The 17,687-nt window shown below is 48.3% G+C and overlaps 1 long non-coding RNA gene and 1 pseudogene across 1 annotated transcript; both read right to left on the bottom strand.

Moving 5' to 3' along the window:
- Nucleotides 1-483: 483 nt before the first annotated feature.
- LOC112936363 (uncharacterized) lies at nt 484-1,178 on the bottom strand. Its single transcript, XR_010735112.1, has 2 exons — nt 1,010-1,178; nt 484-927 (listed from the first exon to the last, which is right to left on the bottom strand). It is a non-coding gene; the product is annotated as an uncharacterized lncRNA (long non-coding RNA).
- A 7,804-nt stretch (nt 1,179-8,982) lies between these two features.
- Nucleotides 8,983-12,950, bottom strand: LOC136351687 (uncharacterized; annotated as a pseudogene).
- Nucleotides 12,951-17,687: the final 4,737 nt, after the last annotated feature.

Raw genomic sequence — 17,687 nt, 5'->3', positions numbered from 1 at the left:
TCGCGCTAAACAATCTTTGTATGCGCACTTGATAATTCAACAATGTAACCGTGAGTACCAGACTACTTGATCCAGGGAAATGGTACTATTAATATGAGTGATTCCGTTATAAAAACGGGGGTCTACATTAAGTTCAATCCCGATCGTGCCCCGCTCTAATTCAATGGTCAGATTAAGTTTTGTACCTGGGGTTACCGGTACCTGGGGTACCGTTTGCTGGACGGGAGCAGTGCTCAAAAATTAAAGATGGTTTCTGTGATACTTTGATATGCCGTTCGTATTTAAGTCTATTTTTATGTTCGTTCACTTTTGTAAATACATAAGGAGTCATATAAGAAATCCTTTTAAAACCCTCACATGCTAACTTGGGGTGAAAGTCGGACTCCTAATTGCTTAACAATTCTCGCTAGACCATAAGAAAGCAACGTACATGATTTTTCACGTGAACAATGATATAATCATCATCCCAACAAAAATTCCGAATTAGACATCAATACTATCAATATAAAAATTCCATATACCTTTTAGAAAAAAAAATCTAACAATAGAGATTCTACCAAGGCCTATATGTAAATGACCTATGTTCCTCTTACTATGAGGAATCGCTGTCGTTCGGCCAACACTAAACCTGCTGAATCTTCAACATCTTATTTTGGGGTAATTATAAATTTGCCACTGTTTTGAATCGTTATTGCAAGACTGTCACTAGAACATTGCGAAAATTCAACTTGAACTGTTGTTCGAGCGGCATGCTTGCAAAATTGAAAAAAAAGTGGTAAATTCGCAAATGCTCGTATAGTCGTATTTTCTCTCTTTTGATAACCAGCGGAAATGAAAATTATTTGACAAATAAGTTGGGTGTTTTGCCGTTAGAAACTAACTAAAACAAAAGACTAACCATTTTAACTGGAGAGCGCCTCCTCCTAGCTTTGAAACAAAATAAAACTAATAAAGATAAATTAATCGAACTCGATCTGTGGATGAGAAAAGGGGAAGTGGTGAAGTGCACCTAGCTGGCGACCCAACTCGAATATCTCGATCTGCTGCAAGCTTCAAAATCTGGCGCTGTGAGAAGGGTCTAGCAGGACGCGGGGGCTTCATGTGATTATATACAAAGCGTGCACGGTTTTCCAAGACATGGGGCGTCCAGGCCTCCAGGGTCAGCTGCAGTAACAGCTATGAATTTGCGGTCATTATTGATCCAAACATCTAACGGAAATGATAAGGCTAGTTCGCTAGTTGTGGTTCGCAGCGCTAGGCTGTGTGGTTAGGAACCCCGCACTGTTCAACTGCTCTAGTGCACTGTTCCGGATGGACGGACGCAAGGTGATGGTGACGACGCCGTTGGGCCGCTGACAAAAGCCGTCAGCCTGCAGGCGTCGTCTGCCCAGCAGGAGAGAAGCGTGCAGCGCTGCATCGTATTTGACCGAAAAAAAAAGTGGAGAACAGTGCAACCGTCAAAGAAATATGGCAACACCAAAAAAAAAAACTGAAAAGGCAAATAAAACCAAAAAAAAATGTTGCAAATGTACCCTCGATTTATATGGATTATTTTTGTTAATTGTGCAACGTAAATTCATTAAGCACGTCATTAGCGACGGACAAACATATTTTATTCGGTCCATTTTACCCTCAACTATATAGCATTTGTCTGAAATACACCCCTTACTTCAAAACCGGGTATAATACACCCCTCAATTTTTAAAACCGTTCGAAGTTTGAAACATTGTGGTTTCGCCAATGTGGCGCTGATGTGTCAATCATATCTAAGTCAATAAAATATATTTGAAAATAATTAATGTCCCACTCACTACTGGAGAAACCATCTTTGCCCGGTCAGCCAAAATCCACTATACTCCTGGATTGAGTAAGAACTGGGACTAAATCTTTAGTCCTGGTTCAAAAAGCCCGGGGTACTTTTTTACCAACCGGGACAAATTGTCAGGCTGGTGTCATGCTTATACTATTTTTAGTCCCCGTTGGTAATACCAACCGGGACAAAAGAAAAATCCGGATCAGCCCTCTCTGCGTCATTCTCCCCGCCCTGTTACCAACCAGATTATATAATCAACACTTAGAAAAATCTCTCCGCATTGTCCTCTCTCAACTCTCTGCGGAGAGATTTTTCTCCCTCTCTCGATATCAAGCCGCTCCCTCTCCCTCTCCCTCCCTCTTAGCAACAGCCGGCAGTGGGAGGGGAAGGGAAGCGGCGGGGCGGCGGGGGCGGCCTCCCCTCCGCCGGTCCTGGAGGGGAGGCGGCGGGGCGAGCCGAGCGGCCGGGAAAGTGGCGAGGGGTGGCGGCCTCCCCTCTGCCAAATCTGGGAGGGGAGGCGGCCGGGGAAGCGGCGGGGCGACGGCCTCCCCTCCGCCAGATCTGGGAGGGGGAGGCGGCAGGGCGAGCTAGCCGGCGGGGTGGCGGCGGTGGCACTAGGGCGGTGCGAGGGTGGCGGCGGACTCTCCTCCACCGGATCCGGGAGGGGAGGTGGTCGGGTGGTGGTTGTGGTCCTGTGGAGCTTTTTTTTATTTTGTGAATTGATGTGTAGATTTTTTTGTTGATTTGGGGATGATTTGTGGATTGTGGATGGGCATGTGTTGTGTATGATTTGTAAATGATTTTTGTGGATGATTTAGGTGTGTTGTGCGTGATTTGTAAATGATTTATGCATGTGATTTTTGTGCGATTGTGCTCGAGATGGAAATAGAAAAACAGCAGTGGAAGCAAAAAAAACAAAAAAGAAAAAAAATCCCTTACTCCCGGTTGGTAACATTAATCCGGGCTAAAGACGATTTTATCTTTAGTCCTGGTTGACCAGGACTAAAAATCGATCTTTAGTCCCGGGTATTTGAATCGGGACTAAAGATAGTGGTCTTTAGTCCCGGATTCATAGTCCTAGTTGAAAAACCGGGGTTACAGAGGGTTACCAATCGGGAGCACAAATCATTTCTCCACCAGTGACATGTCAGACTGATTCATCATCTTCCTCACCTCTCTTCCCCTGCCAGCAGCCACTGAGTTGGTCAGCTCAAGGCATCAAGTGCTGATGCCGATGAACGCGGCAGACAACGCAAAGAGGGGAGACACGCCGCCTGGAGCTCCACGGCGCCTGTTGACGGCTGTTAAGTGCCAAAATAACGTCGTCAATACCTGTATAAAACCACAAATGTGAAACTTCCAACATAGTGGTAGGATTTATTTCTAACAATTTCCACGAGTGGTGGTGTATATTTGTATGCAGGTGATCAACCACCAAAGTTGGGAGAGAATGAGCATAAAGAATGGAAACATATTTTGCTCTCATGAACTCACATGGTTTTAAGCTACAACATATAAAATGTGCAATTATTTGGACCAAAACATGGAGCATCATGAAGTGGGGCCCACATGTCAGCATCCTGAAGAAAGATGTGGGCCAGGGGAGCCAATCAGGGTTCGGCCGAACCCCTGGATCGGCGGAACCCGCAGCTGGCCCAATCCAGCCCATATTCGGTATGACGATTGTACTCCTCATCCCAATGACGGTTGTGTCCTTTTCTACCGGTGGAAACCGTCATAGAGAGGACACTTGTCAAGAGGAGATGAAGCTAGAAGGAATATGCTCATAGGATGCTTGGAGCATCTCCACTCTCCCAAGGCAACTCTCCACCTATAAATACCCCTCTCCTCTCCCTCATTCACACACACCAAAGCATAAGATGAATTACAAGAGGACCTAGTGTACTTTATTGTTATGGGAATGATAAGGGAGAGAGTAAGTGTAACACCCCAGGTAACCACGTACCTAGAGTGCCACACCAAAAAAACACTCAAACCACTAACTTCCAAAATTATTAGAAATTTCGGCAGAGTCACCCCTGCAAATACGGACATCCACAACAGGCAATTATAAGTTAAACTAATAACAATATCATTCCCATAATACGATCCATCCTTATAATCCATGGAGAAAAAACTATTAGAAATCTAAAAGATTATTATAAGACCAAACCAGGATATAATTTAAGTGTCATTATGGACCTAAGCAATATAGTTTGATAGTGTGCAAGTAGATGTGAATATAAGGGTGCTACTTCCCGCCCATGCATGTCGGTCTCAATGCGTACCTAAAACCAAATAAAACACAAGAGTATAAAAATAATCAGCAAGTACAATATGGAACTAGAAAACACATATACACATCATTGACAATAAAGCATGAACAGAAGATTTTCTTTCTTTGATAGGAAACACATTTCCAAACACCAAGTCAAAGGAGATAGTAGTTCCCATCCCTGCAGACATGAATTGAAATAGTAGTTTCCATTCCGGACAATAGTGAATACATCCTAACATTTGCCGGCAAAGCCGAGTAAGCGTGATCAGCGCTTATCCACGGGAACTTGAATAAAGAACCAAATTGCAGTACCATGACTACACATGGTACTTGAATAATTGAAACCGGAATCAAAGAACCAAATTGAAACACATCCATGGCAAGCAGGGAATTTGAATTATTTAAGCAGAATCAGAATCCAGAATATTAAAACAAGAATAAGATCGTACACATAAGATCAACTTGAAATCTAAATGGCATGAACAATAATATGAATACAAGCAGTTACTTATCACGTTGAAATATATCAGAAATAAATAGATAGAGTAAACAATCCATGAATCACACAATTAGTTCGTCATACACTTGCCTTCAACGAAGGATTGGTATCATGCACGAGCTGATGGACCACCACCTAATCACAAACAAAACCTTAGCAAACACATTCAAACATGCGTATAAAACAATAAAAAGGTGAACCTACTGCCCCATCCCATCAAAACTCAATAACAAGGAACACCACTTGGATTATACACAAGACTGCTGCTTCAAACCTTTATATCTCGAAATATGAAAAGGCTATGACGGAAAATGTATAAATTTTGAAAATCTACAGAGCAATACCTACAACTTTCATGTAGAAAGCATATTTTTATTGTGCTATTTAAATGGTCTAATTTGCGCTTGAAAGCAAGCTTTAGAATCTGTCCAGAATTTCAGACTGTCCACACTAAAACAACCATAACTGGAGTTCTACGCGCCCAATCAGGTTGTACTTTACCAATATGGAAAGCTAAGAAAAACCTCTACAACTTTGTCTATAGGCAGCCGGGCTGATTCTACTGTTTAGCCCCTCCAAAAATAGTTCAATCTACTACTATCCAGATTATGACACAAAAACAACAGTCATACTAAAAAAATTATATCTCCTAAACCACTTGAGATAAAAATCGCGCCCTTTGGTCAGAAGATATATCCGAACATATATACAACTTCCTAGTTATACACTTTTGAAGAAAACAACATTTAGAGCCCCAAAACATCGAAACACTGAAGCACTGCAAATCTGCCCACATGCAGAACTTCAACAAACCGAACCACAAATACCCAAACTCCTTCTCTAGCCTTCCCTAACCACGAATTAATGCACTAAAGCCATGCTAGAAAAACTGATACAACAAGGGGATAAGCCTCACCTAGGGTTTCTTTAGAGAACTTGTGAGGAGACAATAGGGGAGACTCCGGTCTAACCCCTCCTTCTACTCCTCTCCTCATCGTTCCGTTTTTCTACTTCGCTTCTTGATCCAAGCTATGAAGGTGGAGATCTAGGGAGAGCAATTTGCTGTAGATGGGAGAGATGCGAACACAGGAGGAGAGGAGGAAGGAGGCACCGGCCAGGGAGAGGGGTGGCGGCACTATGAGGGGAGGTGGGATTCGGTTCCCCTCTCTCTAGGTTTTAGGGGAGAACTAATGGGCTGGGTTTATGGGCCTTCTCATGTTGGCCCACTTCTAAAAATATTTTTCTTTTATTTTTTTCTGTTAACATCTTTATTTTAACAAGTCAACTGTCACGCCCAGAAATTCACGGACCAGAATTTCTAAGCTGAATGTGCATTAAACCCCTGTCCAGGACCAGCCAGGGTACACAAACGACAATTGTTGACATACAGATCCACGTCTTACAAAAATATAAAAGATTACAAATGCAGCGGAAAAAGAGAAAAGCGAGCTAAGCCTGAAGACTTGACTCCTGCAGCGGGCGACTCCATTCCACAGGCATCCTTGACGGCAGCGACGAAACCAACCTCTTCGAGACATCTTCAACTGAGAAGGACTTCAACTCTGGTGTGGGGGAAAAGAGAGCAAGACTGAGTACTACCCACTGTACTCAGCAAGTCATACCGGAAGAGGAGGTATGATGCAAGATATATCCAAGGGAGGCTAAAGGTTCTTTTGCATAAAGCCGGCATTTCAAAGCAGTAGTTGAAAGCAGTAAAACAGTTGTAGTAATTAATCCATATTAACCAATCACTGTCCAACGTTACACCACGTTGCAACAGGCCCAAACCACCACCTGAACTAATCAGTTCATTAAGCTAAACTAGGGGTGAGACTAATCACGGTGAATCTGGTCGACCGCCCATAACCGCGGGCACGGCTATTCGAATAGTTTTACTCTGATCAGAGGTGTACAACTGTACCCACAAGACACAGCCCCACGACACGTTCCCGTGCACCGACATGCCACCACGACATACCGGAAAGAGGCCGTGACAGGACCCTTCGTATAACCCCCTCTAACCGATCGCACCACACCTTAGGGTTCGCCCCCGTCCCCAGCAGGCAACGGGCAGCCCCCCTTTCGTGCCGCGGTGAATCCGGAAGCCGATCAACCGGACACCCCGGCCGACCCAACTCCATCACGCCCACCCTCGCCTGGGTACGTCGGCTAGAGAAAAGCTACACTACAAGCCCAGCCGTTGCCCACGCTGGCTTGTGGTAAGTACGATAAGTTCTTCCAGGGCATCCCGCGAACCGGTCCTTAATCGCCATGGGCACGTCTAGCAAAACCATGCACCCACAGCCCACCATGTAATGTATTTTAATTAACCAACACCATTACGGTGGCACTAAACCAAAGCTATGCCAATAATCAAGTCTATGCTTTAATGTGGTCCCCTTTTGTGCACTAGTTGAACTAAGCATGGCTAAGCATCTCCTAAACCAACATCTAGTCATTTTAATACCCAAGTTATCAATGGCATAAGGGAAACAACATATAGCTGAGTAATAGGACCCATCCCACATGATATTGTAAAACAATGCAATATTTAATAGAAATGCGGGATATTTGTAAATTGGGTACAATATGATCAATTGTATTGCATGACTTGCCTTGCTCTCGAACTGATGAGACCTCAGCAACGTCTTCGAGAAACTGCGGATCGACGGAACGGCCGAAACCTACGCGACAAACAAAGCACACAAGCAAAACATGCTATAAGACTACTGAAACAGGAAACAAAACCATTTTTAATGGATTCTTTGCATTTTTCTTGATTTACTGAGACTTGAATGGACTTAATCGGAGCTCGGATGAATTAGTTATGATTTTTAGAAGATTCTCTGTGTTTTTACTATAAAAGAAAAACCCTTAATCGATTTATTGCGCAATATTGCCCCAGGGCTGACGTCAGCAAGGGGTGGGGCGGCGCCGACATGCGGGCCCCACTGGTCAGCGGCACAAGGGGAGAGGGAGGGGTACTGGCAGGCGGGGCCCACCGGGCGGCGGCTCACGGGGAAAGGAGGAAGGCGGCCTGGCTCGGCTCGGCTTCAAGCCGGCCGGCCGGTTAGGGCGAGGGCGGCGGCGGCAAGCGGCCTCCGACGGCGGCGGCCGGCGAGAAGACGACGGCGGCCGGCGACGCGGGCGACGGTGCATCGCGGCGACGCGCATGCGGGGGGGGGGGGGGGGGGGGGGGGGGGGGCGGCGGCGCGCGCGGGAAGAAGAGAGAGGGAGTTCTCACCGGGGTTCGGCCGGCGCGGGAGGAAACGACGGCAAACGGCGACGGTCAGCGACCGAAGGGCGACGGCGAACGGCGGCCGAGCTCCGGGACACCCTAAGAGAGGAAGTGTGAGGGGTTAGAGGGAGAGAGGGTGCCCACGACGAGCGAGAGCCATGGCCGACGGCGGCGGCTATGGTGGTACTCACCGGCGCGCGGAGAGAAGCGGGCCCCGATGGCGGGATTGGATGGGGATGCGGCGGCCGGGGTAGCTTTGGCGGCGGCGAAGCTAATGGCGGTGGCAAATTGGCTCGGCGGCGGCTCCAGCGGCGGCGAGCGGCGACCGGAGGAGTGGAAAAGGCGGCGGCGGCGGGTGTAGCGGTGCGGGAGTGATGGAGGGCACGGGAGAGAGCGGCGGAAAGAGGAAAAAGGTGGAGGGGAGTGCGGGGATGGTTTATATGGGCTCGGGAGGGGCGGACGAGGCCGGAAAGGTGGCCGATTTGGCCGGCGACGTGGGGGAAATGGAGGAGGAGAGAGAGAGTGGGGGAAATTTCAAATCCCCCGCCGTTTGCGGGCGCGCGAGCTGGCGGGAGGTGCGGGGAAGGTGGGCGGCGACGTGGGCGTGGGGTACGGGCGGAGTGGGCGCGGGAAACGGGGAAACCGGCGGCGTCGGTGGCGGTTTCGGCGGCGGCGGTGCCGTCGGCTGGAGGAGGAAGAAGGGGCCGACAGGTGGGCCCCACCTGTCGGTGACCCGGAGAGAGGAGGGAGGGAGTGGGCCGGCCCAGCTGAGAGGAGGGCGAGCGCGCGGGAGGCGAACGGACTGGGCCGACGGCCCAAGAAGAGAGAAAAAAGGAGGAAAAAGAAAAAGAAGAAAAGATTTTCCAGGGATTTAATATTGCACTTTGCTCATTTTAATTGGTTAAAATTATTTCCAAGGCTCTGAAAATTCCACTAAAAATCCTGTTAGTGAATTTTGACATGTAGAACTCAAGAAAAATTCCACATGCCAATTCCGATTATTATTTGCATTTATTAATTAGGGATTCATCTCTAGGTTAAATTAAACAATTTCTTCGGACGATTTATTTTATGAATTTAGAGCAAGGGAGGGGAACTTCAGGGCGTGACAAACCTACCCCCTTAAACGGAATCTCGGCCCCGAGATTCGGAAGAGCTGGCGAAGAGGTGCGGATGGGCGGCCTTCAATTCATCTTCTCTTTCCCAGGTGGCCTCTTCCTCTGAGTGGTGGCTCCATTGAACTTTGCAAAACCTGATCACCTTGCTTCTGGTCCTTCTCTCACTGGTCTCAAGGATACGAACTGGCTTCTCCACGTAGGTCAAATCTTCTTGGATGTCAATGTGCTCTGAGCTAGCTTGTTCCTCAGGTACCCTCAAACACTTCTTCAGTTGAGACACATGAAACACATCGTGGATACCAACCATATTAGGTGGAAGCTCTAGCTGGTAAGCGACTTCACCTCTGCGTTCCAAGATCCTGTATGGTCTCACAAAGCGTGGTGCCAACTTGCCTTTGGTTTGGAAGCGGTGTACTCCCCGAAGCGGAGTGACACGAAGGGTACACATAATCCCCTGCTTCGAAAGTAAGCTCTCTTCGGCGGTTATCAGCATAACTCTTTTGCCGAGACTGGGCGATTCGCAGTCTTTCCCTGACGGTCCTGACTTTCTCCTCTGCTTCGGTTAACACTTCTGTCCCAAACAGTTGGCGCTCACCTGTTTGATCCCAGAAAAGTGGTGTGCGGCACTTTCGTCCGTACAATGCTTCAAACGGTACCATTTGCAAACTGGACTGATAGCTGTTGTTGTAAGAGAATTCCGCATACGGTAGACTTTTATCCCAGGCTCCACCAAAGTCAAGTGCACAAGCTCTCAACATATCTTACAAGATTTGATTTACTCGCTCGGTCTGACCATCTGTTTGTGGATGATAAGCCGTGCTGAAATTCAAACGAGTCCCCAATTCTTCTTGCAGTTTCTGCCAAAACTTTGAAGTGAATTGACTTCCTCGATCAGATACAATCTTCTTAGGTACCCCATGCAAACACATGATTCTTGAAAGATAAAGCTCTGCCAACCTTTTCCCAGTATAGGTAGTGTGTACTGGAATAAAATGAGCAACTTTGGTGAGTCGATCCACGACCACCCAGATTGAATCGTGCCCCGACGATGTTCTGGGCAAACCTGTTATGAAATCCATTCCGATTTCTTCCCATTTCCATTCCGGGATCTGAAGGGGTTGTAGCAGTCCTGCGGGCCTCTGATGTTCTGCTTTGACTCGCTGACAAACATCGCAGAGTGCGACGAATTCGGCTATCTCTCTTCTCATGCTGACCCACCAGAATTTCTCTTTGAGGTCCTGGTACATTTTAGTACTGCCGGGATGAATTGAATACTGAGTTTGATGAGCTTCTGTGAGTATGAGATCCTTCAGTTCTTTGTCGTCAGGCACACACAATCTTTCTCCCAACCAGATTGTGCCATTCTCATCCTCATGGAAATCTCGAGCTTTTCCAACCCTCATATTCTTTTTCAGCTCAGCTATTTCAGGATCATTTACTTGAGCTGCTCTGACTTGATCCACGAGCGTAGGCCGGGCCTCTAGGGCAGCTACGTACCCGTGTTCTACGATGCCCAAATTTAGGTGCTCAAGATCTTGCTGCAATTTGTCACACATGCCTTCGGTACATACTGCATTGCAATAGCTCTTTCTGCTCAGAGCATCTGCTACCACATTTGCTTTGCCTGGATGATAGTGTATCCCCATGTCATAATCTTTAATCAACTCCAGCCATCTTCGTTGCCGGAGATTTAAGTCGGGCTGGGTGAAGATGTACTTCAGGCTCTTATGATCAGTGTAAACTTCACAGCGGTTGCCAATAAGATAGTGCCGCCAGATTTTCAGAGCATGAACCACTGCTGCCAACTCAAGGTCATGAGTGGGATAATTGGTCTCGTGTGGGCGCAACTGTCGCGAAGCATATGCGACCACTCTGCCTTCTTGCATCAACACACATCCCAATCCTTGGCGAGATGCATCACAGTAGACCTGGAAGTCTTTCGTCTGATCTGGCAGAATTAGAACTGGTGCGGAGACTAACTTCTTCTTGAGTTCTTCAAAACTTTGGTTGCACTCAGCTGACCATTTGAATTTTTTATCTTTCTTTAGCAACTGTGTCATGGGCCTGGCAATCTTAGAGAAATTTTCGATGAACCGACGGTAATAGCCCGCAAGTCCAAGAAAACTCCGGATCTGAGAAACTGTCTTTGGTGGGGTCCACTTTGTAACTGATTCCACATTTGATGGATCCACTGCCACGCCTTGAGCAGAAATGACGTGACCCAGAAATTTGACCTCCGATAACCAGAAGTCACACTTGCTAAACTTGGCATATAACTGGTGCTCCTTCAATTTCTCAAGTACCAGACGAAGATGTTGCTCATGTTCCTCTTCTGATTTTGAATAAATAAGTATGTCGTCAATGAATACCACGACAAACTTGTCAAGAAACTCCATAAACACTTTGTTCATCAAGTTCATGAAGAAAGCCGGTGCATTGGTGAGTCCAAAGGACATAACCGTGCACTCAAACAACCCATACCGAGTGGTGAAGGCTGTCTTGGGAATATCCTCTTCCCGAATTCTCAACTGATGATAGCCTGATCGTAGGTCTATCTTGGAAAACACCTTAGCTCCTTTTAGCTGATCAAACAGGTCATCAATTCTTGGCAACGGATATTTGTTCTTGATTGTGACCTCATTAAGGGCGCGATAATCCACGCACATCCTCTTGGTCTTGTCTTTCTTCTCCACAAAGATAACCGGAGCACCCCAAGGTGAAGTACTCGGTCGGATGTACCCTTTCTGCAGCTGTTCGTCAACCTGCTTCTTGACCTCTGCTAGCTCATTAGCTGCCATTCTGTACGGCCTCTTGTAAATTGGAGTAGTCCCGGGTGCCAAATCGATCCGGAACTCGATTTCTCTCTTCGGTGGCATTGTAGTGAGGTCTTCTGGGAACACCTCAGGATACTCTTGTACTATAGGAATATCCTCCAACTTCCTGGGACTTTTCTCCACTGTTTCTGTCTGACCCTCAATAGCAGCCTGATTCAGACTCGCTACGGACTTCTGCGACGCTGGGGAACGGAAGGTGATCTTCTCCCCTTTGTCGTTGGTTAGGGTGATGGTGCGGCTTGCGCAGTCAATCACTCCCTTGTTTCTGGTCAACCAATCCATTCCAAGAATGACATCCAGGTCTTTAGATTCGAGAAGGATGAGGTTGGATAGAAACGGTGATCTTCTGATCTCTATAGTCACCGAGGGGCAGTAGTGTGCTGTCCTCATATCATTTCCAGGGGTATGAACCTGCATCGGTATTTTAAGTTCCACTACCGATAATCCATGTGTCCCAGCAAATCTTTTGGAAATGAAAGAATGCGAGGCACCTGAATCAAAGAGAACTGTTGCTGGATATGAGTTCACTGGAAACGTGCCCAACACGACCTCTGGTGCTGCCTGTGCTTCCACTGCAGACACATGATTGGCGTGGGCCTGGATGAACCTGGGTCCAGTGCGATTCAGCTTCGGACACTTGCTAGCAAAGTGGCCGTGCTTGCCACAGTTGAAGCAGGGTCCTGGCTTTCCTACAGCCCTCTTCTTGGGTTGTTCTGACTGAGCTGACACAGCTGGCGGATCTGACTGAGCTGGTGCCATTAGTGGGGGTGGAGTCGAGTTGTGGTTGTGCTGCTTACTGTTGTTGTGACTGCCACCGTTGTAGTCGTTGTCGAAGTTACTCGGGTGATAGGGACGGTGCTGACAGACGATCAGGGTGGAAGGCCCACCTAGCTGTCCCGTCATGAAGCGAGGCTTCTGATTGTTCCCCTGAGGAAAGCTGATCTGAGCTGCCTTTCTTTTTCGGTCCATTTTGTTGCGTTGCTCTTCCTGGCGGATAGCCTTGTCCACAAGCTTCTCAAAGTCCTCATAGACTCCGGAGATTAGCTGGTTGGTCAATTCATCGTCGAGCCCAAACAAAAACTTCTCCTGCTTCTCAGCATCGGTGCGCACGTCCTCAGGAGCGTAGCGCGCAAGGCGGTTGAACTCATGCAAGTACTCTGTAACTGACATGGTTCCTTGCTGGAGCGCACGGAACTCTCTCTTCTATTGTGCCATAATCCCTTCAGGAATCTGTGCCTTCCTGAAGCTTTGACAAAACTCTGCCCAAGTAACCTCCGTTGCATCTAGACGGGTCGCCACGTAGTTATCCCACCAGGCAGAAGCGGGACCTTGCAACTGGTGTGTAGCAAAAGCAACTTTCTCTTGGTCGTTGCATTGCAGTAGGTTCAGCTTCTTCTCAATAGCACGGAGCCAGTCATTGGCCTCCATTGGGTTGGTGGTGCTTGAGAAAGTGGGTGGCTGGATACGAAGAAAGTCTAACAGTTTGGACACGTGTGATGGTGGAGGACCAAACTGCTGGTTCTGTTGCGCCTGCTGCAACATCTGATGGTAATGTTGCTGCATCTGTTGCATCATCATTGTCATCATTTGAGTGACTGTTGGGTTTTCGGGCGGTGGAGATGATCTGCTGCCAGATGCACCACTGACATGAGCTCCATCGGTCTGCTCTTCGCTGCCACTGGCGTCGTTGGAGTCACGGGGATCATTCCTTGTCTTCACCATCTGGAGGAGGATAGGTAGAAATAAGAGAAAGGAAGAAAACAGACGGCTCGGAAACTAATCTTTCTTATAAGATTAAGTGCAATTATCTTAATCTTGATTAAAACACTGAAAAAGAGGCACACAACTCCTAATAAAGGCTGTCATACCACTCACACATGATATCGACCGCCGACTAACCCACAAGCAACAAACCTAAGCACGGAAACTAGCAAGCAAACAAAACTAAGAAGACGATAAAGCTAAGGGCGGCGACTCTGAAGCTTGGAGCGGCGCTTGCGATCGAAGAACATGTCTGACTTCTAAGGTAGACAAGGGATAGGAATCAATGCATGCTCAAATCCAAATTTAAACCAAGCAACAAATGGCCCAAACAACTAGCCAAGCATGATGATTTTTATGCATAGAACATTTTTCATGAACCCGGATAAAGACACTAATGCGACTGACTAAACTATAGCTTAATGCATAAACTAGATGCATGAAAAATGATGCGCGTAACATTGCCCCATCGAATATAGACACGACCTAATGCATATCACCCGATAAATTCCCCACTGACTGTCAAATAAACTCCAAATAAAATTTTTCTAAAACCCTAGACCGAGCTAATTTTAAGGATCCGATCCGAATGAACGACCAAGATTTTTCCCACAAACCAAAGAGGCAAAACCCCAAAATTTTTCCCGAAACAAATCCAAGTGCAAAAAGCATATGCAGATGAAAAGGTTTCAGAGGGCTCTTAGGGTTTCCATTTGGCTTGTCCTACGGTCAAGGTCGGCTCTGATACCAACTTGTCACGCCCAGAAATTCACGAACCAGAATTTCTAAGCTGAATGTGCATTAAACCCCTGTCCAGGACCAGCCAGGGTACACAAACGACAATTGTTGACATACAGATCCACGTCTTACAAAAATATAAAAGATTACAAATGCAGCGGAAAAAGAGAAAAGCGAGCTAAGCCTGAAGACTTGACTCCTGCAGCGGGCGACTCCATTCCACAGGCATCCTTGACGGCAGCGACGAAACCAACCTCTTCGAGACATCTTCAACTGAGAAGGACTTCAACTCTGGTGTGGGGGAAAAGAGAGCAAGACTGAGTACTACCCACTGTACTCAGCAAGTCATACCGGAAGAGGAGGTATGATGCAAGATATATCCAAGGGAGGCTAAAGGTTCTTTTGCATAAAGCCGGCATTTCAAAGCAGTAGTTGAAAGCAGTAAAACAGTTGTAGTAATTAATCCATATTAACCAATCACTGTCCAACGTTACACCACGTTGCAACAGGCCCAAACCACCACCTGAACTAATCAGTTCATTAAGCTAAACTAGGGGTGAGACTAATCACGGTGAATCTGGTCGACCGCCCATAACCGCGGGCACGGCTATTCGAATAGTTTTACTCTGATCAGAGGTGTACAACTGTACCCACAAGACACAGCCCCACGACACGTTCCCGTGCGCCGACATGCCACCACGACATACCGGAAAGAGGCCGTGACAGGACCCTTCGTATAACCCCCTCTAACCGATCGCACCACACCTTAGGGTTCGCCCCCGTCCCCAGCAGGCAACGGGCAGCCCCCCTTTCGTGCCGCGGTGAATCCGGAAGCCGATCAACCGGACACCCCGGCCGACCCAACTCCATCACGCCCACCCTCGCCTGGGTACGTCGGCTAGAGAAAAGCTACACTACAAGCCCAGCCGTTGCCCACGCTGGCTTGTGGTAAGTACGATAAGTTCTTCCAGGGCATCCCGCGAACCGGTCCTTAATCGCCATGGGCACGTCTAGCAAAACCATGCACCCACAGCCCACCATGTAATGTATTTTAATTAACCAACACCATTACGGTGGCACTAAACCAAAGCTATGCCAATAATCAAGTCTATGCTTTAATGTGGTCCCCTTTTGTGCACTAGTTGAACTAAGCATGGCTAAGCATCTCCTAAACCAACATCTAGTCATTTTAATACCCAAGTTATCAATGGCATAAGGGAAACAACATATAGCTGAGTAATAGGACCCATCCCACATGATATTGTAAAACAATGCAATATTTAATAGAAATGCGGGATATTTGTAAATTGGGTACAATATGATCAATTGTATTGCATGACTTGCCTTGCTCTCGAACTGATGAGACCTCAGCAACGTCTTCGAGAAACTGCGGATCGACGGAACGGCCGAAACCTACGCGACAAACAAAGCACACAAGCAAAACATGCTATAAGACTACTGAAACAGGAAACAAAACCATTTTTAATGGATTCTTTGCATTTTTCTTGATTTACTGAGACTTGAATGGACTTAATCGGAGCTCGGATGAATTAGTTATGATTTTTAGAAGATTCTCTGTGTTTTTACTATAAAAGAAAAACCCTTAATCGATTTATTGCGCAATATTGCCCCAGGGCTGACGTCAGCAAGGGGTGGGGCGGCGCCGACATGCGGGCCCCACTGGTCAGCGGCACAAGGGGAGAGGGAGGGGTACTGGCAGGCGGGGCCCACCGGGCGGCGGCTCACGGGGAAAGGAGGAAGGCGGCCTGGCTCGGCTCGGCTTCAAGCCGGCCGGCCGGTTAGGGCGAGGGCGGCGGCGGCAAGCGGCCTCCGACGGCGGCGGCCGGCGAGAAGACGACGGCGGCCGGCGACGCGGGCGACGGTGCATCGCGGCGACGCGCATGCGGGGGGGGGGGGGGGGGGGGGGGGGGCGGCGGCGCGCGCGGGAAGAAGAGAGAGGGAGTTCTCACCGGGGTTCGGCCGGCGCGGGAGGAAACGACGGCAAACGGCGACGGTCAGCGACCGAAGGGCGACGGCGAACGGCGGCCGAGCTCCGGGACACCCTAAGAGAGGAAGTGTGAGGGGTTAGAGGGAGAGAGGGTGCCCACGACGAGCGAGAGCCATGGCCGACGGCGGCGGCTATGGTGGTACTCACCGGCGCGCGGAGAGAAGCGGGCCCCGATGGCGGGATTGGATGGGGATGCGGCGGCCGGGGTAGCTTTGGCGGCGGCGAAGCTAATGGCGGTGGCAAATTGGCTCGGCGGCGGCTCCAGCGGCGGCGAGCGGCGACCGGAGGAGTGGAAAAGGCGGCGGCGGCGGGTGTAGCGGTGCGGGAGTGATGGAGGGCACGGGAGAGAGCGGCGGAAAGAGGAAAAAGGTGGAGGGGAGTGCGGGGATGGTTTATATGGGCTCGGGAGGGGCGGACGAGGCCGGAAAGGTGGCCGATTTGGCCGGCGACGTGGGGGAAATGGAGGAGGAGAGAGAGAGTGGGGGAAATTTCAAATCCCCCGCCGTTTGCGGGCGCGCGAGCTGGCGGGAGGTGCGGGGAAGGTGGGCGGCGACGTGGGCGTGGGGTACGGGCGGAGTGGGCGCGGGAAACGGGGAAACCGGCGGCGTCGGTGGCGGTTTCGGCGGCGGCGGTGCCGTCGGCTGGAGGAGGAAGAAGGGGCCGACAGGTGGGCCCCACCTGTCGGTGACCCGGAGAGAGGAGGGAGGGAGTGGGCCGGCCCAGCTGAGAGGAGGGCGAGCGCGCGGGAGGCGAACGGACTGGGCCGACGGCCCAAGAAGAGAGAAAAAAGGAGGAAAAAGAAAAAGAAGAAAAGATTTTCCAGGGATTTAATATTGCACTTTGCTCATTTTAATTGGTTAAAATTATTTCCAAGGCTCTGAAAATTCCACTAAAAATCCTGTTAGTGAATTTTGACATGTAGAACTCAAGAAAAATTCCACATGCCAATTCCGATTATTATTTGCATTTATTAATTAGGGATTCATCTCTAGGTTAAATTAAACAATTTCTTCGGACGATTTATTTTATGAATTTAGAGCAAGGGAGGGGAACTTCAGGGCGTGACATCAACCCAAACAAAAAAAACCTAAAAATCTTTTAATATATGGGGTATTACATTAAGGTAGAAGTAATCGGAGGAATCCCGGAGTTGTCGGCAATCTCCTCTTACTTTTGTATCTTGTTAATTACTCTGCTTTAATAGAAAATATCATTGTGAGTAATTAAGGTTTGCTTAGTGAGAATTACTTCTTGGTTAGTTCCTAATTAGCATACGGGATCATGGTTCATTATAGTCCATTTATTTATAGTGATTGCTTTAGTGTTTGATCGGCACTAGAGTAGTTATTAATTGCGTAAACGTGGTGTCTGGGTAATTAATCTCTAGTGGTTGCTGCGTA

This window comes from Oryza sativa, chromosome 9 (assembly GCF_034140825.1).
Source record: "Oryza sativa Japonica Group chromosome 9, ASM3414082v1".
Taxonomy (NCBI): domain Eukaryota; kingdom Viridiplantae; phylum Streptophyta; class Magnoliopsida; order Poales; family Poaceae; genus Oryza; species Oryza sativa.
This window is presented reverse-complemented; position numbering and strand designations above follow the sequence as displayed.